Source organism: Hemitrygon akajei, chromosome 8 (genome assembly GCF_048418815.1).
Source record: "Hemitrygon akajei chromosome 8, sHemAka1.3, whole genome shotgun sequence".
NCBI lineage: Eukaryota > Metazoa > Chordata > Chondrichthyes > Myliobatiformes > Dasyatidae > Hemitrygon > Hemitrygon akajei.
In genome coordinates, this window is record NC_133131.1 from 154960082 (window position 1) to 154980761 (window position 20680).

General features: G+C 41.7%; 1 protein-coding gene across 4 annotated transcripts in view; it reads right to left on the bottom strand.

Moving 5' to 3' along the window:
* Window positions 1-16365, bottom strand: part of dnajb6b (DnaJ heat shock protein family (Hsp40) member B6b) — a 103933-nt gene extending 87568 nt beyond the window's left edge. For 2 of the 4 annotated variants that reach the window (XM_073054877.1, XM_073054875.1), the window contains exon 1: window positions 16210-16364. The gene's annotated coding sequence lies outside the window, so the exon portion shown is untranslated. Of the gene's footprint in view, window positions 1-16209 lie in introns of all 4 variants that reach the window. The other 2 variants (XM_073054876.1, XM_073054878.1) reach the window with 2 other exon arrangements.
* Window positions 16366-20680: the final 4315 nt, after the last annotated feature.

The window sequence follows — 20680 nt, forward strand, 5'->3', positions numbered from 1 at the left end:
AGTGCACAGAGAGGAGGTTTGCATTAGTAGGAGAGCCTAGGATTCAAGGGCACAGCGTCAGAACAAAGGGGTTCATAATTTAGAACTGAGATGAGGAGGAATTTCTACATCTAGGTCAATCTGTAGAATTTGTTGTCTGAGGACTGTGAATGCTGTCATTGGGTGCAGAGATTGACAAGTAGAGGGTTTAAAAATTACTGGGAGAAAGAGGATGAAGAAAATCAAACTTGATTGAATGGTAGAGCAGATTTGATAGGCCAAATAGCTCAATTCTGCTCCTACATCTGATGGTCTTACGGTAATTACAATGTTTAAAAGACATTTAGACAAGATCATGGATAAGAAAGGTTGAGAGGCATTTGGTCAAACATAGGCAAAAATGATGCTCAGGTAGGCACCATTACTAGCACAGACATTAGAAGGTGCCAATTACTGTACTGCATAAATTTAATTGGGTCAGATCAGTTATTTTAATAACAGGACTTTGCCACTTCAATTTCACCCCATTTCGGAGTGATATCTGGTGAAAGAATAACTTACACAGCATAATAGTTTTCACCATTTAATCAGCAACTATCCTGCCTTTCTATACCATTTTTGTTTTTGAAGCATCAACTCCATATTATTTGGATTTAATCTAAATCTGGAAATAGAAAAGGGAAATATTAGTTAATTTTACTTCAGCAGAGAGTGTGTCAACCCTGATGTCTAATATTTTAAGGTCTATGCATGCAATTTTTGCAGAGAACTTGCTCCACGTTAGATATTAGACTCAGTTATACAGCATGGAAACAGTTTCTTCAACCCAAATCACCCGAGCTATTTTTGCTGCAAATAGTCCATACCCTCAACCTTTCTTAAGCATGTAGCTGTCTAAGGCTACGTCCACACTACACCGGATAAATCCGTAACCGAAGCTTTTTCTCTTGGTTTTTACCTTCCATCCACACTAAAACGGCGTTTTCGTCCCCCGAAACTGGAGCTTTTCAGAAACGCTTTCCAGGGTGTTTAATTTTGAAAATGCCACTTGGGCAGATCAGTGTGGATGGGGTAACCAGAGAAACCTAACAACACTGTCAGACAGCAGCACGCCATTTCATTGTTTTCTTGAACGCAGCCTAACAATTTCAGAAGACTGCAACGAGACTGAAGCCAGAAAAGTTAGAAATGTACTCACCAAAAACTTTGACCCATAACTTACTGAATAAATAAGTATCAAACACGAGGAAATCTGCAGATGCTGGAAATTCGAACAACAACACACACAAAATGCTGGTAGAACACAGCAGGCCAGGCAGCGTCTATAGGGAGAAGCGCTGTCGACGTTTTGGGCCGAGACTCTTCGTCAGGACTAACCGAAAGGAAAGATAGTATGAGATTTGAAAGTAGTGGGGGGAGGGGGAAATGCAAAATGATAGAAGACCGGATGGGGTGGGATGAAGCTAAGAGCTGGAAAGGTGATTGGCGAAAGTGATACAGGGCTGGAGAAGGGAAAGGATCATGGGAAGGGAGGCCTCAGGAGAAAGAAGGCCGGGGGGGGGGAGAAGCACCAGAGGGAGATGGAGAACAGGAGAACTAAACATGTCAGGGATTGGGTAAGAAGGGGAGGAGGGGCATTAACAGAAGTTAGAGAAGTCAATGTTCATGCCATCAGGTTGGAGGCTACCAAAAATAAATAAGTATACTAACTTTGCCCTGTTTTCTGTCCTTGCTCGTATGAAGGTGGTTTACCTATTTATGCAAGTACTTCTCTGACAATGGATGTGTAACAGCCTAATGTAACATTGTATGGAAAGACAAGATAATATTGATGCAGACATGTTTTACACATTTAACAAGGTGCTTTATTAATGCAACAGAGTTAGTCAGTTTTTTAGTGTTCGTCATCAGCCAGGTCATACTGCCCGTGAACTCCCAGTCGGTTGCCTCCGTACACTCCAGTATTTGTGTTTTCTTTTTACTTTTAAGTCCTCCTGAGCGAGAGCCAACAGCTGCCCATCAGTTAAGTTTTTCTAGTCTGTCACTGCACTTTCACAGCGAGATTCGACACCAAACAAGTCGCTTGTTTTCCATAGATGTGTCCTGCGCATGCGCAGGAGGAGGAGATTTGCCGAAACCTCCATTTCAATGTGGACAGAGATATTTTTAAAAACACAGTGTGGACGCCTATTGTTTTTACACGAAACCGGCGTTTTCAAAATTATCCTGTCTAGTGTGGATGTAGCCTAAAATGTCTTTTAAACAATATAATTGCACCCACCTCAACAGCATCTCCTGGCAGCTCAACCCAACACTGTGGAAAAAGTTGCCCCCTCTGGTCTTTTAAATCTTTACCCTCGTTTTAAACCTAAGCCCTGTAACTTTAGTCTCTCCTACCTGGGAAAAAGGTAATTGCCATTCATCCCATCTATGCCCCTAATGATTTTATATACTTCTACAAGGTCACTCTTCAGCCTTGTACCCTCCAAAGGAAAAATCCCAGCCTACCTAGCGTTTCAACACAAAATGCCGGAGGAACTCAGCAAGCCAGGCAGCACCTATGGGGAAAAATAAGTACAGTCGACATGTTGCGCTAAAACTCTTTAGCAGGACTGGAGAAAAAACATGAGTAGATTTAAAAGGTGAGAGAAGGGGAGAGAGAAACACAAGGTGATAGATGAGACTGGGAGGAGGAAGGGTGAAGTAAAGACTTGGAAGTCAATTGGTGAAAGAGACACAGGACTGGAGCACCAGAGGGGGATGATGGGCAGGCAACGAGATAAGGTGAGAGAGGGAAAAGGGATGGAGAATGGTGAGAGGAGGGTGGCATTACTGGAAGTTCAAGAAATCAACATTCATGCCATCAGGATGGAGGCTACCCAGATGGAATACAAGGCCACACCAGGAACACTGGACACAGTGCATGACCCTGAGAGATTCTCAAGTGCTGCCTCACTTGGAAGATCTGTTTGGAGCCCAGAGAGAGAGGTGGTGTAAGGGCAGGTGTAGCACTTTTTCTGCTTGCAAGGATAAGTGCCAGGAGGAATATCAGAGGGGAGGGACGAACGAATGAAAAAGGAAGTCATGTAGGGAGCGATCCCTGTGGAAAGCAGAGAAGGGGGGTGGGAGAAGAGAGATGTGCTTGGTGGCGGGATCCCGTTAGACATGGCAAAAGTTGCGGAGAATTATGTGCTGGACACAGAGGCTGGTGGAGTGGTAAACGAGGACAAAAGGAACCCTCTGCCTGGTAGGGTGGCAGTAGGATAGGCAAGAACAGATGTGTGTGAAATGGAAGACCTGCTGCTATGGGCAGCGTTGAGGGTGGAGGAAGGGAAGCCCCTTTCTTTGAAAAAGGAGGACGTCTCCTAAGAGCAGATGTGGCAGAGACTGAGGAATTTAGAGAGGAGGATAGTGTTTTTACAAGTAACAGGGTGGGAAGAGCTATAGTCCAGATAGCTGTGAGAGTCCATGGACTTATAATGCAGTGATAAGCTGTCTCCAGAGGTGGAGACAGAGAGATCAAGGGGAGGGAGATGTTGGAAATGGATCACATAATTTGAGGGCAGGGTAGAAGTTGGAGGCAAAGTGGATAAAGTTGATGAGCTCCAAATGGGTGCAGGAAGCAGCACCAATGCAGTTGATGTAGCGTAGGAAAAGTTGGGAATGGACACCATGTAGGCCTGGAACATAGACTGTTCCATGTAGCCGACAAAAAGACAATATAGCTGGGACCCATGCAAGTGCACATGACCACCATTTGTTTGAAGTGGGAGGAGCCAAAGGAGAAATTAAGAGTGAGGACAAGTTCTGCTAGACAGAGGAGAGTGATGGTAGAGGAGAACTAGTCAGGTCTAGTATCCATAAAGAAGGAGCTTAGAGGCCTTCCTCATACGGGATGGAGGTATATAGGGACTGGACATCAATTAAAAACCAGGATGGGGGCCAAGGAAAAGATCCAGTGTGTGAAATGTCATGATACAAGTAGGAAGGGACTGAACTCCGGGGGGGAATAAAACAGGGTCGAGGTATGCAAATATGAGTTCAGTGGGGCAGGAACAAGCTGAAACAATGGTTCTTCCTGGACAACCAGGTTTGTGGATCTTGGATAGCAGGTAAAAATGGAAGGTGCAGAGCGTGGGAACTATGAGGTTGGTGACAGTGGATGGGAGACCCCAGAGCTAATAAGGTCAGTGATGGTGTGGGAGACAATGGCCTGGTGCTCCTTAGTGGGGTCCTGTTCAAATGGCAAGTAAGAGGAGATGTCTGAGTTATCACTGGGCCTCAGCAAGGTAGAGGTCAGTATGCCAGACTACTACAGCCTCCTCCTTATCTGCAGGTTTGATGGAGAGGTTAGGGTTAGTACAGAGGGAGTGGAGAGCAGAGCATTCAAAAAGAATGTTGGAGTTGGAGAGAAGAGTGTTGAAGTTGAGACAGTTGATGTCCCATTTGCAGTTGGCAATAAAAAGATCCAGAGGAGGGTTGAAAACAGGAGAAGGGGTCTTCAGTGTAGGTGAAGAGTCCTCGCCAAAGAGGCAGGCTCGGAGACGGAGGCTGTCCGGCCTGCTGAGCTCCCTCAGCATTTTGTGTGTGTTGCTTGGATTTCCAGCATCTGCAGATTTTCCCTTTTTTTGTGAGTGGATTACTACCCAGCATTTTCTGATTACTGAAGCCCTCCAGTTCCAGTATGATCCCTCTGAATTTCTGCTGTCCTTTTCCACCTTAAATTACATCCTTCCAAACTAAGTGATAAGAACTGCACACATTTCCTTGAACTCAATCAGGTTTGAAAGGCGTGACTAGCTAATCATATTCAATCACCTGTACCCATTATCCTCATGCTCCTAATTCTTCCACAATCATACTCATTAGGGGTAGTTTACAGCAGGCAAATAGCCTAACAGCCAACATATCAAGCCAGTCTGCTATCAATTAGATATCAGAATCATATTTAATATTACCAGCAAATGCTGTAAAATTTGTTATTACAGCAAAAGTACAATGGAATACATACACAAATAGAGAATAAATTGAGTTACATTAAGAACAATCGTCTATTATAAAGTTAAAGTAAGTAGTGCAAAAAACTTCTATAGTTGTACCATGGAGAGCATTCTGACAGGCTGCATCACTGTCTGGTATGGAGGGGCTACTGCACAGGACCGAAAGAAGCTGCAGAAGGCTGTAAATCTAGTCAGCTCCATCTTGGGCACTACCCAGGACATCTTTAGGGAGCAGCGTCTCAGAAAGGCAATGTCCATTATAAAAGACCTCCGGCACCTAGGGCATGCCTTTTTCTCACTGTTACCGTCAGGTAGGAGATACAGAAGCCTGAAGGCACACACTCAGTGATTCAGGAACAGCTTCTTCCCCTCGGCCATCCAATTCCTAAATGGACTTTGAAGCTTTAGACAGTACCTCACTTTGCTTCAAATATACAGTATTTCTGTTTTTGCACATTTTTAATAATCTATTCAATATATGTAATTCATTTACTTGTTTATGCATTATGTTTTATTTTAATTATTTTTTACTCTCTCTGCTAGGTCATGCATTGCATTGAACTGCTGCTTTTTTTTTTTTAAGCGTGTCGCACCAGACAGTCAGCCATTCTTGTCTGGCACATGGTGCCAGGATTGGTCTCCTTTCAGATTAACCGGGTCACGGTATGAACATTCCTGACCCGACCCTTGTATTTTTTATGAGGCCAAGTGGCTAGCTCAACGCTCAACCCGGCATGGACGGAAAGCGTACTCGGGGGTGGGGGTGGCCCGACTTGGATTCGAACTCGGGAGCCTTCGCTCTGGAGTCCGGTGCTGATGCCATTGCGCCACCAGCCGGCCGAACTGCTACTGCCAAGTTAACAAATTTAACATCACATGCTGGTGATAATAAACCTGATTCTGATAATAAAGTAGTGAGGTCGCGTTCATGGGTTCAATGCCCATTCAGAAATCAGATGGCAGAGGAGCTGTTCCTGAGCAAATAATAGCAAATTATAGTCCCTTTCCTCAGACTCCTTGGAGTTTTCACAAGAGTAAACAAAAGCAGAATATTGTTTTGGTACCTGCACTCTTAGACAACTAAGTCATATTTACCCTTCACTTTTAACCTGCAAAATTCTTTAGAGGGTTACTCGAATTACAAGCACAAATCAGACACTGCTCCACAATGCAGTACCTTATTACAAAGACACTGAAGGATGTTATTTTTAATTTAGTGATTTCTGAAAGCTAATTGATATTGCGCTTTATAAAGTCTATTCAAATGCTGGCAAATAAGGCTCCATTTACCTCACTTTTAAAAGTGAGGCTCAGACAATGAGAAAGTCTTCCAATTATACGACATTTTATTGCCCATTCACAATAACTCCCAGATAGATTTTTCTGTGGACCATTGCATTAGATTTCAGGAGACAAGTCCAAACTGGGCGAAGCTGGAGTTCAAAAATATTCATACAACTGACACAAGGAACCAGAGCTGGTTACAAGAATTTGGAGGAGCATGGTCTGATTGGGAAGAGTCAGTTGATTTGAGAGACCCAGGTCAAGCCTCACAAGCCTGATTGAATTCTTCTACAACAGACAATTGATAGGATGCAGGGTTGGGCTGAAAAGTTGGCAGAAAGGTGCAGTAATGCAACTTGAAAGGTCAAAATTAGATGGCAGAGTACAGGATTAAACAGTCAAAATGCTAGAGAAACTCAGCAGGGCAGGTAGCATCTATGGAAATCAATAAACAGCCAAAGTTTTGGGCTGAGATCCTTCATCAGGACTGGACAGAAATGGGGAAGATGCCAGAATGAGGCGGAGAGTAAGGAGTATAAGAAGCCAGGTGGGTGGGAGCATGGATAAAATAAGCTAAAGGAATCTGATAGGAAAGTAGACTATGAGAGAAAGGGGGTATTAGACAGGTGAGAAGAGGTAAGAGGAAGGGCCAGAGTTGTCAATTGAAGAGGGGGAGGGGAAACGTATCAGAAATTAACGAGATCTATATTCATACCATCAGGTTGGAGGTTACCTGGACGGCATGTCAGAATGGGGATTGGAATGTAGATAGTTGGCCACCAGGAAATCCTGCTTCTTTCTGATGGGCCAAAGGTGCTTGTCCCACGATCTACATCAGGTCTCACCAGTTTAGAGGAGGCCACATCAGGAGCAACACTGAGTATTGTGTTCTGCTCCTGTGTTCCTCATTATAGGAAGAATGTGGAAGCTTTACAGAGGGTGCTCTTAAGAGGATGCTGCCTGCTTCAGAGAGCATGTTTTATCAGGAAAGGTTGAATAAGCTAGGGCTTTCCTCTTTAGAGTGGAAGAAGAAAGATGACTTGACAGAGGTGTACAAGAGGCATTGATAAAGACAGCCAAAGCCCTTTTCTAGGGTGGACTGTATAATACATGAGGGTATAATTTTAAAGAGATTGGAAGTATGGGGGAAATCAGAGGTAGGTTTTATTACACAGAGTGGTGGGTGCATAGGACACACTGCTGAAGATTGTGGTAGCAGATATGCTAAGTACATTTAAGAGTCTCTTGTACAGATTTACATTCCAAATTTACCCATTGTGGGCAAGGTGCTATAATCAATTCTTGTGTCCAAAATATTAAATATTAACTGCCCAATAGTAAAATCTTAGGTTTGGCAAAGCCAAACCACCTTCCTTCTTAGGCTTCTGTAAACTTTTTTCTACTTAATCTAGGATTTTTATTCTGCCGCACATACGAGGATATTTTGGAGTCAATAATATCAAAAAAAATTAGGAATAAAAATTGGTAATGCTTGGAATAAATATAAAAATGTGGGTAATACTATCATCTTAATAGCATTAATTCAACCAACCAATGACAATGGGGACCACCTGGTAGTAAGTTGCTTGATTTGGTCAATAAAAGGTAAAAAATTAACTTTAAATAAATCCTTATGTTTCTTGGTAATTTTAATACCCAAATAAGTAAAATGATCTGTGACAACTTTAAATGGTAAGTGTTTATAGATTGAAACTTGCATATTTAATGGAAATAGTTCACTCTTATTAAAATTCAGTTTGTAGCCAGAAAAGCTACTAAACTGAGCAAGGGTAAATTTAGAATGTAAATCTGTACAAGATTTCTCATTGTTTTCTATTTTAGAATCTTCGCTTCCTTTTGCTTTATCTAAATTGAATAAACACAACAAATCCTATAGTTAAATATACATTACAAATATGGTTTCAATTTCATAAATTGTTTGGCTTGATAAGATAAGTTTATCTTATCAAGCCCTATTATATCTAACTTTTTTTCAGCCCTCTTTTATGGATCAAGCCTTTGTACTATGGAAAACAAAAGGTATAACATGTCTTCGTGATCTATTTCTAGATAACAGTTTTATGTCCTTTGAACAGCTATCCAATAAATATAATTTGCCTAAAACTTTTTTTTTTAAAAAAGATACTTGCAAGTTAGAAATTTCTTGAATAATACGTTACAGTCTTTTCCGAAATTATGTCCAACGGACATTACGGAAATTTTTTTAGCTCTGAATCCTTGCCAGAAGGGTTTAGCAACCATCATTTAAAATATGATCATGAAAATACTGCCAGGAGTATCAGAAAAAATTAAGGAATGGGAAAAAGAACTTCTGTCTTATACCCACTGAGCAGTGGGAGAAAATTTTACAATTAGTCAATTCTTCTTGTGTTTGTGCTAAACATGCCCTAATACAATTTAAGGTTGTACATAGGGCTCACATGTCCAAGGATAAACTTGCTCGATTTTATTCTTATGTTAATCCAACCTGTGACAGATGCCATTCTGAAGTTGCTTCATTGACCCACGTTTTGGTCTTGCCCTTGCTTGCAAAATTATTGGAAAGATATTTTCGGTACTATTTCAACAGTTCTGAGTATCAAATTGCAACCGCATCCTATTACTACAATTTTCAGTTTACCAATGGTGGATAATAGTTGTTTATCCCCCTCAGCCCGGCAGATGATTGCATTTGTTACATTAATGGCTAGAAGATCTATCCTATTAAACTGGAAAGAAATTAATCCTCCAACTATATTTCAATGGTTTTCTCAAACTATTTCTTGTTTGAGTTTAGAAAAAATTAGAAGTGTTGCCTTTGACCCTTCAGTTAAATTTGAAGAAACTTGGAGACCATTTATTCAACATTTTCATATGAGCTAAACTGACTTTTCCTAAACCTTACTTTTATTATCCTTAATTACTTGGATGGAGGTACAGAGTTATTGACGCTACTGTGTATATTTGACATAATGCAATGGCCCATGTTGGTTAGGTTTTTTTTGGGGGGGGAGGTTTCTTATTTACTCCATTTTTCATAATTACTATGAGTTTGGGAGGTTATTATATATGGATTATCATCTATTTGTATTTATACTTTAACCTATTAATTATGTACTCTCAAGCTCTCTGTAGTCATGTTTCATTTATGTTTGTTTAAAATAAATAAAAAGATTTAAAAAGAAAGAAAGTCTCTTACACAGGCACATGGAGGAAAGAAAATAGAGCAACGCAGGAGGGAAGGGCTAGATTGATCTTGGAGTAGGTTAAAAGGTTGGTACAACATTGCGGGCTGAAGGGCCAGTACTGTGCTATACTGTTCTATTTTCTATGTACACAACAACCCAGTTTTATTTTTATTGATTTGGTCTATTTATTCCTGATTTAATTACTTAATTCCAGAAGGAAAAAAGGACCACTATGAAAATAATTTTAAATTCTGCTCAAGAATTCTAAACAGTCTAATCAGATAAAGAGTCATGTTATCAAATATCACCACATCCCACTCATTTTTTTAAAATCACATCCCAACCCCTCTTAACATATGGCACAAATAAGGTGACAATGGATGAAAATCACATTGATTCTAATAATTAAAGCAAATTAGCAGAGCAACATTAAGCAAATAAGAAAAATGGAAAAGATTATCACTTAATACTTTCCTCAAGATTCTCAACCCTCATTCTTTTGCGTCATCCATCTTAAACAATTATTCGAATCCTAGATTCTACTACAGGAGGAAACATCCTCTCCCCATCCAATCACAACCTACACAAAATCTTTTTTGATTAATGAAAGAAGCTTCTCGATAACTACATCAAATACAAGCCATGCTTGTCCAAATTTTCCTTAATGACTCTTGCAATAGCAATCTAGCAAACTTTCACTGAACTGCTTCAAACATATTTACTTTCGTTCATTATGTGCACCGTGTTGTTTGATCTGGGCAATCATTGTCTTTCCATGACCATGATTATTCTTGGCAGTGTGTGTGTGTGTGTTTTTTTTTACAGAAATGGCTTGCCATCGCCTTCTTCTGGGTAGAGTGTTTACACGATGGGTGACCCTGGCTATTATCAATACTCCTCAGAGACTGGCTGGCTGGCATCAGTGGTCATGTAACCAGGATTTGTGATATGCATCAGCTGCTCATATAACTGTCCACTACCTGTTTCCATTGCTTCACACAACCTTGATCAGGGAGGGTGGCTAAACAGATGCTACACCTTCCTCAAGGTGACCTGCAGGCTACTAGAGGGAAGTATCTCCTTTGATACAGATAGCTCCACACTTCCCATCCAAACATATTTACATTCTTCCTTAAATAAGGAGACAATACAAAGTACTTCACATAATATCACCAATGTACTATACAACCTAGCATAAACTTTATTACATTCCCTTGGCAAAAAACAATAACATTATATTACCTCTTGCACTTTTCATTACAAAATACCATTGAGAAAGCTGGCTCTCAAACCAAAGCCCTTAATGCTATTCCCTCACCCACTTAATTCCCTGCAGACTATTCAATCATAAATACCATTATCCTCCCCCTTACAATTCTCCAACCACTCACATTGGAGCTAGTTTATAGTAGGTAAATAGCCCAACGGTCAGAATACATTTCAAATGTGGTGTGAACAGAAGCACCAAAACAAAGCCTACACATTCACAGGGAGAACATGCAAGCTTCACACAAACAGTACCAGAAGTGAGGACTTAACTTGGTCTAAGGATAAGAGACACACTTGCACTACCTGCGCCGCACTGCCATTATACACAGCAGCTAATACTAACCAAGTGATTCAAGCGATCGGATATCCGAGGCTCTCTGCAACTCAAAAGTTCTGCAGTCTGTCACCATTTTTATATCTTCCCTGCCAAAAGGGCAGTTTCAAATTTTACACCAAATGCCAGATCTTTACGTACACTAACAATATTCCACTAACCTCCTCATATCCTCTTCACAAACTGACTTTCTGCCCTGCCAAGAATCATAATTGCCCATCTCCAACGAATTCACTGCATAGACTGATCACTAATGGTGGCAAGGGTAATACTTCACCTCCTGCAGGACGCATTCACCCAAGCCAGCTTACAAATCATGTGATGCAATCCAAAAGATAATCAGTTGACATCAGACAGGTGACTGAAGATGCTGCCAAGGACTGAACCTGGGGTTTTGAAGTAAGCCACAAGCTTTGGACAGCATTATCCCTTGGACCAACAGGAGAGTGGCAATTACAAAAGAGCCTCAGAGAGCATGTCTCAGAAGTCAGCTTCACTCTTGAGGAACAATAAAAGATGGTGGAAGAGATAATGAAGGAAATCACAGAAAAGGTCTGAAAGGGAAAAATGTGACTGAATGTCAGAATCAGGTTTAATATCACTGGCATATGTTATGAAATATGCTGTCCCTGTGACAGCAGTATAGTGCAATACATAACAGGAAAAAAAATGAAGTATATAAATATATATTAAATAGTTAAATTAAATTAGCAAAAAAATAAGTAACATATCCTCCACAATCACCACCAGCACAGCTGCACCACAAGGCCGTATGCTTAGCAGCCTGCTGTACTTGCTTTATACTGTGACTATGACTGTGGATTTGCACTTAGCTACAATGTCATATTTAAGTTTCCTCTAAATGCCTACAAGGAAATGAATCTCAAGGTGACTGATATGTATTTTGATAATAAATTTACTTTGAACATGAAAATATTTCACCAACTCCCATCATGTTCAAAGTAAATTTATTATTGATGTACTTACGACACCACATTCTATCTTTTGAACTTGTGTGAAGAACATAATTTCATCTTAAAGTCTCCCCAAAAGATATTTTTGCTATAGAGGTGACGCTCACAACAATCTGTTGATCTAGATTAGTGCTCAAATAGCTAAAGCAGGAAATCAATCCACATTTCTGATTCACTTCAGTGATTCCAAATGAGTAACACAGTATCACCCTGTATAAAACAGCAAAGAGCAGCTCGATAAATACAACTGCATAATTAATAGGTTTACCTTTTAGTGTCAAAGCTCTGAAATTTCCCCCATACCTCAAACTTTCTCAATGCCTTTAAGACATACAACCTTCCGAGTCTCCTTATATCCTCTGAGTGTTAACTTTGGTAATGCCTGCGAAGTTGTTTGGATGTTTTTCCCAGTTTAAATAAAAGTAGTGGTAAGCTAGGAAGGGCCAGGGTAAAACTTCAACATTTATAAGCCTTAACACGGAGGAGGCTCAGTTCTCAAATAAACCTTGACCATGAAACATGTTGTGATGAAGTCCATATGCAAACACTGACTTGCAAAATTCCTTGAAGCAGGAGTTGACCCTGTGGTTCAAAGATCAATGCACAGAAAGGTTGTTACAGCATGACATTAATCAGGGACATAGCTGTCTCCTGAACTATTACTTCAAATTATTACTCCATTCCAAAGCTGGTCTAAATTTCAAAAGCTTTTATTTCTGAATAAGACCATTTGGCCCATCTAGTCTGAACCAGCATTCCATTCTGGCTAATTTATTATCCCTCAACACCACTCTCCATTTTCTCACATGTACTGTACTAGCAACAGTCTTAGGCACATACAGTGGAGCGGCAAGCAAGTTTGTAAATCTGGTGGGAGCAAAGGTTATTGGGAATAGCAAGGGTCAAGGAGGGACAGCTGGCAGAGAAGTGCCAGGGGCAGGGGTGAAGTGCAGGTGCAGACACACCCAGCCCTGAGACAACAGTCAAGGTCATATGATTCCAAATAATTGGTTTATTGATCATTACACAATGTCTCTCCGGTAATCCTGCTCCCTCCCTCTCCTCTTTTTCCAACCATGATTCCCCACTCTGTGCACCCCCCCCCCAACTCTCAATCCACAAAAGCGACCCACATCAGAATCAGGTTTATCACTCACGTCATGAAATTTGTTTTGTGGCAGCTGTACAGAGCAATACATAAAATTACTATACTACTGTGCAAAAGTTTTGGGTGCCGTAGTACTCTACATATACATGTAGACTTCAGCACAGTACTCTGCCTTGTAAATCTACAAATAAAGCTATGTGTGTTATATTAGTTCTGTTCCAACAGACACAGCTTCAACTGGTTTTAATTTTCTGGCCCTGCTCTACACTTTTCAATCACAAGTGGTGACAACAAGTTGGGTATGTTTCAAAACAGGAAAAAAACTAACATTTTCTATTAAGTAAAAATAACTTTTTCAAAAACAGCTAGAATATACCTAAGCACTTTTAACCCAAAATAGTGATTCTGACATTTTCCATCTTCAAGCATAGCAATCTAAGAAATGCAATGATCAATTAAATCAAACAGCTTTAGGACCTTCCATCTGTTTCAATGATGCTTGATGAGGATTAATTATTAGCCACAACCACCAGGAAAAGCCCCCATGCAGAAATTAACTGAACAGTGTGGTGAAGGCAGCACATGGCACAGTTGCTTTGATGGGAAGGGGCACAAAGTACAACAGTTGGAGATGCAAGGCTGCACCTGTAGAACACATTTGTGAGCCCTCACCTGGGAGTACATGCACAGTTCTAGTCACTATGCTATAGAAAACATGAGATTAAACTATAGAAAATGCAGAAAAAAGCGACAAGGATTTTGCCATGACTGGTGGACTTGAGTTACAAAGAGATAGATTAGGCTGACAATTAATTCCCCAGACAGGGTACCTTAGAGGATTTTTTAAATTGTAAGGGAAATCATAAGGGACATAGATAATATGAATGGTCAGTTTTTCTCCAAGTGTTTAAAGTGACAAAAAAGATTCAAAGGGGACATTAGACATAGGAGCAGAATTAGGCAATTTGGACCATTGTGTCTGCTCCACCATTCTATCACGGCAGATTTATTTTCCCCTCGACCCCATTCTCCTGCTTTCTTCCCTGTAATCTTTGACACCCTTACTAATCAAGAACCTATCAACTTGTTTTAAATATACACGATGACTTGGCTTTCACAGCCATCTTAATTCCACAGATTCACCACCCTCTGGCTAAAGAAATTCCTCATCTCTGTTACTAAAGGGACGTTCTTGTACTTCAAGGTGTACAAGACTGCCAACTGCAGGAAACATCCTAGCCATGACCACTCCAACGGCATCATTCAATACTCAATAGGTTTCAATGAGAGCTCCCCCACCCCACATTCTTCAAAGCTCCAGTAAGTACAGGCAAAAGCCATCAATGACTCCGAGACACAAGAGGCAAGTTTTGCCACACAGAATGGTGGCGATATGCAAAAGCAAACTGGGGAAATGGTAGAAACGAGTGCAATTATTATAATTGAGAGACAATTGAATGAGTAATAGATTTGAAAGGCTTAGAAATGTTGGCCAAACACAGGGAAAGGCAACCAACTTGCATTGGGCCATTGGCTGGCATAGACGAGTTGGGCAGAAGGGCCTGAGTCCATGTCATGTCGGGCACTGGCATTGAGAGCTGAAGAGCCTGTTCAGCTCACAATGCCAGCGCCAAACATGATGCTAAATTAAACTAAATGTCTCAAGCCTGCACAAAATCCATATCTCCATTCCTTGCATTTACACGAGTCTATCTAAAAGCCTCAAACACCTCCACCACTACCCCTGGCAGCCTATTTTAAGTACCTGCCACTCAAAATCAACCTTCCCCTTTTTACCTTAAATGCAGGTCTTCTAATACTTAAGATTTCTACTCTGGAAGAACAAATCTGCCTGCATAACTGTCACTCAGTTCTTTGAAAGCATATGTTTTGAATCTCACTGAAGAGGAACAATTTCATTTTAAAGTCTCATCTAAGACACTCTGCTATAGGTATTTTGATCCAGATTAGTGCTCAAATACCTAAAGGAGCAATTCAATCCACATTTTTCAAAATTTCTTTCAAAATGATTCTAAACGGAATCTCCCCATGTAACAAAGTACAAAAGACACTTCCTTGTTTGTGTCCTTAGCTTTCAAGCCTTCTTTAAAAACTACAGATTTAGAATTGTTTGTTACAATCTCAAAAAGTATTTCTGTACAAATACTCTCCTCCCTTGAGCCCTTTAAGATTTCACAAGTTAAGCAAAATTTATCAGTGCATCAGCTAAAGTTACCAGCTGAAGCACACAATTTATTAGAACTAAACCATTGTTCAATTTTACAAATCAACGAATCATATCCCATTACTATCAAGGCTTTAAAAATTCAGATGGTTGTGGCCCTGGATCTTTTAACAGTCGTAGGAACACACTGTACCAACTTTCTATATAACTACATTCCTGAACTAATGAATCGGAAAGAAACAAATGTGGAATGCTGACTTCTGAACAACTAACAAATCCAGTTCTGAACCATTATGCAATAGTAACGCGTTGACTAGGCAACCGCTGGCGATATACACCGATTGTATCTAAAACCAGATCAAAACTCGATACACAAATAAGTGAGTGACTAATATATGGTGGTGAGAGGAAACACAAGAAATTACCAACGCGATCTGTGTTCCTGCCTGCCTGTACGAGATGGAAGCAGAATGGATCGGACTGGTGGGGATCAAGCGGTGATAGTTTACCACAGAGTCATGAGACCGTTGCAAACAGCATTATGACAGGGATCATCCGTCGGAGGCCAAGGCCAAACCCTGAAATCGCAGTGCCCAGTGGAAGGGTAGGGTACAGCTCAATGCCGCCGCTAGGAAGACGAGGGACGGCGCACACCGAGCGGCAGGCTTACAACTAGAGGCCGCGCCGCCCGAGATTCTCCCCACCCACCAACTTCTCTCGGGTGCCTACCACCCCCCTCCCCCCCAAAAACCTCCTACACGGACGGGGAATGGCGGCCTCGGCTTCCCAGTGCACCCGTTACCCCCATTTTGTTCTCCCAGGCCGCTGTTTCGCTGTGGCTTGTCCGCCATGGCGGAGCCGGAGCCCGGGCCCCGGTCATCCTCTCACCTCCTGAGCCCGTGCCCTCCTATCCACAGTCAGCAGCTTCCACCTCCACTCGCTGCCACCTCCAGACCGATCTAAAACATCCGCTGAGCAGCAACCAGAGACGAGGGAGGGAAAACACGCAACCTCTGCGCTCACTTCCGCCTCTCTTATTACGTCAGCCCGTTGTCACCGGGCCGCTGCCACTCCGTGACGTCGTGAGGGAAACTTCTAGAAATTGCGAGAAAAGCGTTCGTTCATTTATCGCCTCCCATTCATCGTAGGTCTGTATTAGTCTCCTTGCATTGTTCGTGTGCTCATTAGAGTGAAGCGTCCCCTTCCCTTTCTGTTCACTTTTCCGTCTTGGGTCACCCTGAGAGGAAGTTGGAGATCCACTAACTACTCGATGGGTACAAAACGAACGGCGCTTGAGTTTCTTTGGAAGAGGTGGTAAGGGACATAAAAGGCCTAAAGATGATGATAATACAGAGACTGCAAAGGGGAAAAAAAAAGCTTCCTTCAACAGAAAATACGACAAGTCGTACATAAAATAATGGCTTTAATTTGACTGGTGACCCACACGCTCCAAGCCCCCTGTGTGTGACATGTGGAGACAAGCTGTCTAATGAGGCAATGAAGCCCTCAAAACTGCTTTGGCACCTTGAGTCCAAGCACCCTGCACTTAAAAGACAAACCCGTTGAGTTTTTTGAGTGGAAAAAACGTGAACAAGCGGGACAGAAGCAAGTGCTGAGAGCCACCACCTCCACAAATGCTGCTGCTCTGAGAGCATCGTACTTAGTGGCTAGCCGTGTTGCTAAGGCTAAGAAGCCTTTCACTGTTGGTGAAGAATTGATTCACCTGCTGCCAAGGACATGTGCTGTGAACTGTTGTTGGAAGAAGCTGCAGCTAACAAAATGGCACAGGTTTCTCTTTCGGCTACCACAGTTTCAAGGGGAATCGATGACATAGCGGAGGACATCGAAGCACAGCTGTTGGAACGGCTTAGCGAGACACCATGGTATGCTTCCCAGGTTGATGAGTCTACCAATGTGGACAACAAGGCAATATTGCTGGTTTATTTGCGATATATATTTCAAGATGATGTGCACGAGGATATGTTGTGTGCACTGCCACTGCCAACTAACACAACTGGGGCAGAACTATTCAAGTCTTTGAATGACTACATGTCAGGGAAACTGGACTGGTCATTCTGTGTTGGAATATGCACAGACGGGGCTGCAGCTATGACTAGACAGCTGTCTGGTTTCACTACACACTGTGTCATACACAGGGAAATGCTAGCTAGCTGAAAAATGTCACCTGATCTTAACAGCATATTAGTGACGTTGTTGAAGTTATCAATCACATCAAAGCAAAAGCCCTTAACTCACGTTTGTTTGAGCAGCTTTGCGAGGAAAAGGATGCACAAACGCCTTCTCTTACACACTGAAGTCAGGTGGCTATCAAGGGGGAAAGCCCTGGCCAGGGTTTTTGAGTTAAGAGAGCTGCTACAGAGATATCTTTCAGGAAAAAAGTCACCACTGGCAGCACACTTCCGTGATGAGTGGATAGCAAAACTCCCTTATCTGTGTGACGTCTTTAACCTGCTCAATTTGTCCCTTCAGGGGAGCATGACAACTGTCTTCAAGTTGGCAGATAAAAGTGCTTTCAAAGCCAAACTGGAACTGTGGGGACGGCAAGTGGACAGGGGCATATTTGACATGTTGCCAACATTAGCTGGGATTTTAGGAGAGGCTGAGGCTGCACCATCCTTCTCACAGCTGGTGCGCGATCACCTATCTTCGCTGTCGACAGAATTCGAGCATTACTTCCCAACCGCAAATGACCCAAGACGTGCAAAGGAATAGGTTGGTGACCCACTTGTGAATGTCCCTGGTGAATCATCCATGTCAGCGCAGGAAGATCATCAACTCCTCGAGCTTGCAAATGACGGTGGGCTGAAAAGTATGTTTGACATAACATTTCTGCTGGCATTCTGGATCAAAGTTAAGGCTGAATATCCTGAGATGGCCACGAAAACACTGAAAACGTTGCGTCCATTTCCAAACGTGTTTCTAATATCCAAACGTTACTTAAAATGTTATGATGCTATTGACTTATAATTGACTTATCACTATATTCATGCGAGGAAAATATGCGCTGTGTGTTTAATATTTAATTCTAGATAAACCCTTTTAGAAACAAAATTGAGTGTATTAGCCACTTATAAGTGACTCATAGTTGACTTATCACCTATACTCCGGTCATGATTAACACCACCCCCACTGCCCCTGTCGGCCGGTCTGCAAGAATATTGTCAATATTAAACCAGTCCGTGGTGCAAAAAAGGTTGGTGACCCCTGCACTACAACACATAACATTTTTAAACGTCCTACAGTACTTTGGATTGCAAGGGGAAAACATGTCTGGGTACCAGAGTAACAAACACAAAAATGTTGAAGGAACACAGCAGGTCAGGCAGCATCTATGGAGAAGAATAAACATTCCACCCGAGTAGCCTCCAAACTAACAGCATGAACATTGATTTCTCTAACTTCCAGTAAGTTTTCCCACCTCTCCCTTCTTGACAATTCCCATTCTGGCTCCCCTTTTATCCCTTCTCCTCACCTGCCATCACCTTGTTCAGGTGCCCCTCCACATTCTCCCATGGTCCACTCTCCTCTCTTACCAGATTCCCTCTTCATTCCTTTACCTTTTCCGCCTATCACCCTCCGGGCTTCTTACTTCACCACCCCCCCCCCCCCCCCCACTCACCTGGTTTCACCAATCACCTGCCACCCTCCCCGCCCACCACACCTTCTTATTCTGGTTTCTGCCCTCTTCCTTTCCAGTCCTGATGAAGGGTCTTGGCCTGAAACATCAGCTGTTTATACCCCTCCATTAATGCTGCCTGATTTGCTGAGTTCCTCCAGCATTTCATGTTTGTTGCTCTGGATTTCCAATGTCTGCATAATCTCTTGTGTTTATATCTTGGTGCTACCGGTCACTGAAGGCTGGCGTTGATAATGAAGTTGCATGCAGCAGCCCAGCCAATGGTTGCTTAAAGGAATTAAGGATGTTTGAAGATCCAAACCTCAGTTCTGCAACAAACCCGCAATTTACAGTGACTTTTGTCTTTGTGCACCTACAATAGGCATCTCAAGGCATTGGACAAAATCTACCAATGCTGTCTATGCTAAATCCTCTATGATGAACTGGAAGAATAAGTGAACCAACATCAGTGTCCTCTCCCACGCCAATACATAGTACTGAAGTCCTAATTTGCTTCACTGGTTATGCTTCTCTTCTGCTGTTATAAGACTCTTGAATGAACCTCTTGTAGGATAAAGATGAACTCTTGATCTCTCACTCTACCTGGTGGCCCTTGCACTTGTATTTTTGTTGACCTACACTGCGCTTTCTCTTTAACTGTTACATTATATTCATTCTGTTTTAGTTTGTTCTACCTCAACATAGAATCAGAATCGGGTTCATTATCACCGATATTTGTCATAAAATTTGTTGTTTTGCGGCAGCAGCACAGTGCAATATGTAAAAAGGTACTATCAATGACAATATGAAATACAGTAAAAATAAGTAATGCAAAAAGAGAGCAAACTCGTGAGTTCATGGGTTCTTGGCATGTTCCGTTTGGAAATCTGATGGTGGAGGGGAAGAAACTGTTCCTAAAACATTGAATGTGAGTCTTTGGGCTCCAGTGCCTCCTCCCTGATGGTAGTAATGAGAGAGCATGGCCTTTTTAAAAAGAGCAATGATCTGTCTGTTGGCACACAAAATGTTTTAGTACATGGAGCAATAATAAACCAGTATCAAGTACTTCACCTACCTTATACCAGACTCCTGAAGCCAACACTCTATTTGTAGGAAGAAATTACCCGAGGAAAAGATTTAGAGATGTGCTTAAAGTTCCATAAAAATATGCAATGCCCCCACTGACTCTTGGCCCAGCTCTTAAGCAGAGGAGGAGGATTTGGTTGTTTTGAGAAACTTGCGTCCATGGTTCATGTAGGAGTCATGAATCATTTTTCTATTGGTTGGAGCCATGATTCTATTTTCTGTCTGCATTATTTTTGTGGTGTGTTTATTATGGTAATCTGTCATGTGGGTTGGAGGTGGTAGAAGCAACTGAGTATAGTTACATATTCACGCTTAATTAGTTTAGTTTAGTTGAGGAGGTAAGCCACGGGGTGATATTTTTTCATTGACCACTAATTTAGTTCGATAGCTTAGTTATGCTAATTGGGACATTATTGAATGCTAAAATTGCAATATTGCTAATTTAGTTTTGTTAGTTTTTTTGTCACTATAACATTCATCTTTGCTGGTCTCATAATAAAACATTGAAAGTACCTTTTTCAACTTTGGAATATCATTATTGTGGAAACGCATCATACAGTGCTGATCTCCTGGCTTAGACTCTCAGCACTTTCAGTTTGTTTTAAAGTAATCGCTACACTTTGGGAGCACACAAAA